Here is a 5,746-nt window from a genome sequence, read left to right as displayed (position 1 = left end):
CCATTATTTGTGACAACATGTCAAAGAATCATGTTTTCTACTCCAAAACAAAACATATTCCAATCAAGCATCATTTATTCAGAGAGAAAGTTACCAATCATATTGTGAGGCTGTAGGATGTCTCTACAAAAGAACAAGTTATTGATATCTTCACCAAACTAATCTCAAGAGATCAGTTTGAGCATTTTAGGCAGAGATTAATAGTTGTTCCTATTTCCTCCATCCAATAGCACTTCTTTCAAAAGAAAGAAAAGAAATTGGTCTATATTCAGAATATCAAGTTGAAGCTTCCAGGTCGACAGGGTTAACAAGACAGAGGAAGATTTTTGACAAAGGGAGTAATGTTGCAGGGGAGCATGTTGGTGTTTGTACAATTTATTTCAAAAGGGGAGAGGTCTTAGTGATAATACAACAAGAAGAAGTCATGATGTATAAGAAAAACATCACAACCACAACAATAGAAGCAACTCAACACAAGAGAAGTGCATCACAGGGGGAGGAACATCCAAAGGACAAATTTGAGAAAATCATATTTGATATGACTTGATGAGGATTTTTTGTTTGATCATGGTGTTGCCATCAATGTCAAAGGGAAAAGATGTAAAAAATATTGTCATTGATGACAACAGATGGAAAAAGATATCAAAGTAAGAACCATGTGTTCACAATTAGGCACAAGAAGAAGAATGAGGATCAACATTAGTGGAGAATGGTGTAGTTCATTTGAAGGCATTTCTAGTGCAACAAATCATCTCAAGAGAAGATGGAACCCAAGTAGATGGATAGAGCTCTGAAATAGATTTCCAATGGTGTGTGCAAGTTCAAAAATGACCTCCTGGATCTAAAAATACAGTCGGTAAAATGTAAAGCCCCAAAAGTCAAATTTGTAGAGTTAAAAGTGGTTGGACGACCCTTAGTGTGTGTTAATTTGGTAGAGATGCTAAACCTAATGGTAAGATTGGTGGAGCCACTATCTGAAGCGTCGAGAATACGTGGAGAAAACACACAACAATGGAAAGGTTTTTTACTAGTCCAAGGTGGAGACCCCATGCATGTCATCCAGACACAGTTACCTTGACAAGTTTTCGAGTAGCGCAATAAAGAGAAAGAAGGACGACATTAGGCAGGTAGAGGTGTCCTGACAAATATGAAAGAAAGGTTATTATTTGCCTAAGGCGAAGCCCACATAATAGCTAAGATCGGTGGTGGTAGCTAGACGGTTGTGCTCTAGAACTTTGAGTAGTGCAAAGAAGAAGGACCAGGATGATGCAAGTGGGTTTCTCCAAGGACCAGACAACGTGGCATGAGAAGAGGCATAGCAGGCTTGAACTCGATCATTTTTATTAAAATAAATTAACGAAGAAACCAATCGCAAAATAAGGCCTCAGAAACCCTTTTCTCTCTATGACAATAGACACATGGCAATATTTGATTAGCTTACAGAGATGACGAAGGTGCACAACTGGATGATGATGTAAGTATGGATATGTCTCAATGAAGGGTGGACATGTGGCATGCCGATTCACAGTTTTCAAGTACCTAAGTGGGTTATTTCTGGGTGACACATGGACCATTCCGTAAGTGACACATGGCATGTGTGATGTCAGCATGACATCATCCTGCTGGCAAGACCCTAGAAGGTTTTGGGCAACGCACAAAGGAATTGGCTAGATGACTAGGCATCAAGCTAATGTAGTCATTTTTAGAGCCAAGTCAGCCTAAAATTGCAGTGATTGAGCATAGGTGTAATGGACAGACCGCACTAGGACACATCATCCCGTAAGGAAGACCCCAATGAATTATAAAGGGGCACAAACTATTTGCACCAGGATAAAGGTATCGAGGGCTAATATACATGTCAAGGCACAGGTTTTATATAGCGTGATAACTCAGGGTGCATGATTAAGGACCAAAAGGCGTTGAGAAAAGAAGCTAAGCACTAATGCTTAAAGACAAGGTCACAACACTTGGACCCATGTGATAAGAAGACCAAGAGGATGAAGGTTTTGTGTTATAAGATAATCCCTCAGGGCTATATCTCAAAAGGGCTAGTGGAAACTTATATGGCATCATTTTATAAATTTCTTGCGCTGAAAACATTAAACACTCAGAGGCTATTATGCAAAAGATATATAATGCTGAATTTTCATTTAGCACAGTGCTAAAAACAAATTCATTTAGACCATAAAATAAAGTGATTGTGAGCTTTGGTAGAAGCTTGTAATAGAAGGATTAATGCAGAGTTAATTGCATTAGCAGCGGTTGTATAAAACACAAATATTATGGCACATATATTTGGTAGAACATTTATGAAATTCTTTGGGATTTTGCATGAACGAGTCGACAACTATATATGGTATCACTTTGAAATAAAGTGGTGTGGCAATGTTTTTAGTTGGATGAATGAGTCAACAACTTGAACATTGTTAGTTAGGAAAAACATAATATAAGAGAACTAAAAGCTCTAAAACTGGCAAGAATATATCAATGGTAGTGTATTTGGCAGCATGGTCAGATTAAGCAGGTAGTTTTAGCATAAACACTAAGTTTGGATATTCAACAGAAATAGAAAAACCCAGCGAAATTCTGTAAGAAATTTCACAACAACAAAAATTGGCAATTTAACTTAGAGATTAGCAGAGCAAAGATTGATAACTTGATGCGTAGATTCTGAAGACTGAAATAAATGGGACATAGGAAAAAATTAGAGAATCATTCAAGGATTAAAGTGAAGTTAACTAAAATATAAAAAAGCCAAAAATATCAACGCATATTTTTTAAGTAGAACTGATTGAGGAATTTTGTAAGACTTTGTGTTTGAGGTGAAGCGAGGAGGATTGATTCTATTAGTGTGATGGTGGATTTATCAGTAATCAGATATTGCTGAAGATGTTTTGGTGAGTGTGTGAAGGGATAAATTAATTTATTTTTGAGTTGGCATTCATGGTTCTAGTTTGATAATGGATGAAAAATGAATAATCCAAGTCAAACAATTGGTAGCTTGTAGATCAGGGGTTGTAGCTCATTCCATTAGGTGCTGGTAAATATTTGGGGTTATAGCTTCATTTAGTTGTAGCTGATAAATCTGGGAGTTGTAGCTTCTTGTTGGTTGTAGCCAACAAAAAATTGTAACATCAAGTTGTAGCTTGCCTTGTGAAGGAATTGAAGTAAAGTTTGAATAATATTTATGTGTTATTTGTGTTGTTCATGTTGGTTCATGTCATGCTCATATAAATAAATTGTTGAAAATATTTATGGTGTCCTAATATCATTGCATAAGTGATTTTTTTATTTGAAATTGTGAAAATTCCGATAATACTGATTCAACTCACCTTACTCCCACCCCTCTCACTATTGTTCTAGCTTCTAACATAGATTTGTTTGCATACAATTATGTTAGTTTTGTTTTGCCCCTTTAAAGGGCACAAATTTAGATATAAATGTAATCTTGAGTTTTTGAAGTAATAATATATATATATATATATATATATATATATATATATATATATATAGATAAATTACTGGATTTTATTTTTATTAATATTATTATTATTAAATATTTTAAAATTTTAAATTTGATTATCGTCCACTGTAATTTAGTATAATTGAAAATGGTATGATTAAGAGTGAATATGAGTGAAACATACCTTAAGAATGCTCTACTTGAAAATTTTAAGTTGGGAAACTTTGAGCAAAACTGATACAAGAAAAACTAATAAAGCCATTAAACTTTGCATTGCATGTCTCAGCAGGAATCCTTTAGAGTTAAAACTTTGAAAGATTTAAATTTCTTAAAATATTAAAAAATGCATAGTTTATGTGGTGATAAACTTGATGAATATGGAAATGATTCATTGACTGTCAATGTTGTTAAAACTTTGAAAGATTTAAATTTCTTATAATATTATAGATTGCATAGTTTATGTGGTGAGAAACTTGATGAATATAGAAACAATTCGGTGACTGTCAATGTTGACGTAGTAGCATTGACCAAATGAATCAGTGTAAGTTTGGAGATTGGAAAGCATATTTTTTTCTCTTCCACCTATCCGATGTCAGTTTCAAACTATAAAAAGAATTATCTCACAACCACCACTGCCTTGGCTCTTCATTCTTCCAGAGGTCAGCTCCGCCTCACCACCTGCAGAACGAAAGGGAAAAACTGCCTCAAAAATGAATATTTTAATTGTTGTAACTGACATTAATTTTGGTATAAATACATATGTTGAGCCGAGGAAGACAATGCACTCTCAGTTTTTTGGTTGTGTAATTTTTTTGGTTCTGTAATCAAGCAACTGTAGTTGTTGTTATTTTAATTTTTGTATTTCTATTTCTTTCATCTGGTATCAGAGCCAGTTTGGACTTCGTTTGAGAATCCATTTCTGTGTACCTAAAATTTGTTGTCGTGTGAGGTTGAACATAACTGTTGTGCAAAGCACTTGTAACTGATGCAAAGTGCTCGTGGCTGAAATTGCTGGAGTTGTTTAACGCTGAACTAAATCTGTAATTGTTGTGAAGCGCTGGAATATGAGAGTGAAGTAGAATCTATTTTGGGAGGATCCATTGTTGAGCATGTTATAATAGAGCTACAATATTCTGCTGAAGATTTGTGAGGCCATTGTTAAGTGTCTAGATCGGGCTGCGTGAAGTTTGAAGGAGTCGGAAGAAGAGATAAATCTGCCATAAGTCACAACTACCAATTTTGTAAGCTATTCTCTCATGATATTGCTAGTTTTTGATTGGCAGTAGAATTATTTTTCAAACTCCATGTTTGAAGGACTTATGAGAATGTTTGTTTTAAATTCGGAGAAGTTTCGATTAAGTAGATGGGGACATTTTTTATTTCCAGCAATTTTATCTACACAATTGAAGGAAGAAATTTGTATTAAAGCTCTACTTGCTTTGGCATCGGACATATTTATTTTTTTATCTGAGTATGTTTATCTCACTATGTGTGGCTCTACTTAGCATATTAACATTAAGTGGTTAATGAGTTAAAGTTTTTTTTACCATTGTGGATTGAGTCAAGAAGAGTTTTTTTTGGAGAAATTAAAGTACTTGGTAAACCAAATTAAAATGGCTTCAAATACCAACACTACTCAGTGAATTCCTATTTTAACTGAGAAAAGTTATGATTCCTGGTTTATTCGAATGAGAACATTGTTGTGTTCTCATGATCTTTGGGGATTTGTTACTGATGGATATCCCGAGCCTGCTAATGAGGTAGCAGTGATGGCTCTTACAAACGCTGAACGAACATTGTTGAAAGAAAACAGAAAGAAAGACAATAAAAATCTTGGCCTTATTTAACAAGGCTTAGATGACATGATACTTTCAAAAGTATCAAATGCAGAATGTTCGAAGGAGCTGTGGGACATCCTTGAATCATGTTATCAGGGTGTAGCGAAAGTAAAGAATGTCAAACTATAGAATTTGAGAAGAGATTTCGAGAATCTGAAAATGAAATACAACGAAACTATGGATGATTTTATGACTCAAGTCATGAGTGTTGTTAATCAATTGCGACAATATGGATAAGACCTCTCAAACAAGATGGTGATCGAGAAAGTCCCTCGTTTTCCAAAGAAATTTGAAGTGATTGTTGTATCCATAGAAGAGTTAAAGGACACAAGTCAAATGAAAATTGAAGAGTTGACTGGTTCATTGATTGCACATGAATCCAGGCTGTCAAGATATGATGATAGCTCATTGGAGAATGCCTTCAAAACTCAGCTTCAATTTCATA

This window comes from Pinus tabuliformis, chromosome 8, assembly GCF_031772625.1.
Source record: "Pinus tabuliformis cultivar Carrire ecotype Pingquan chromosome 8, CPIR1, whole genome shotgun sequence".
Lineage (NCBI taxonomy): Eukaryota > Viridiplantae > Streptophyta > Pinopsida > Pinales > Pinaceae > Pinus > Pinus tabuliformis.
This window is presented reverse-complemented; position numbering follows the sequence as displayed.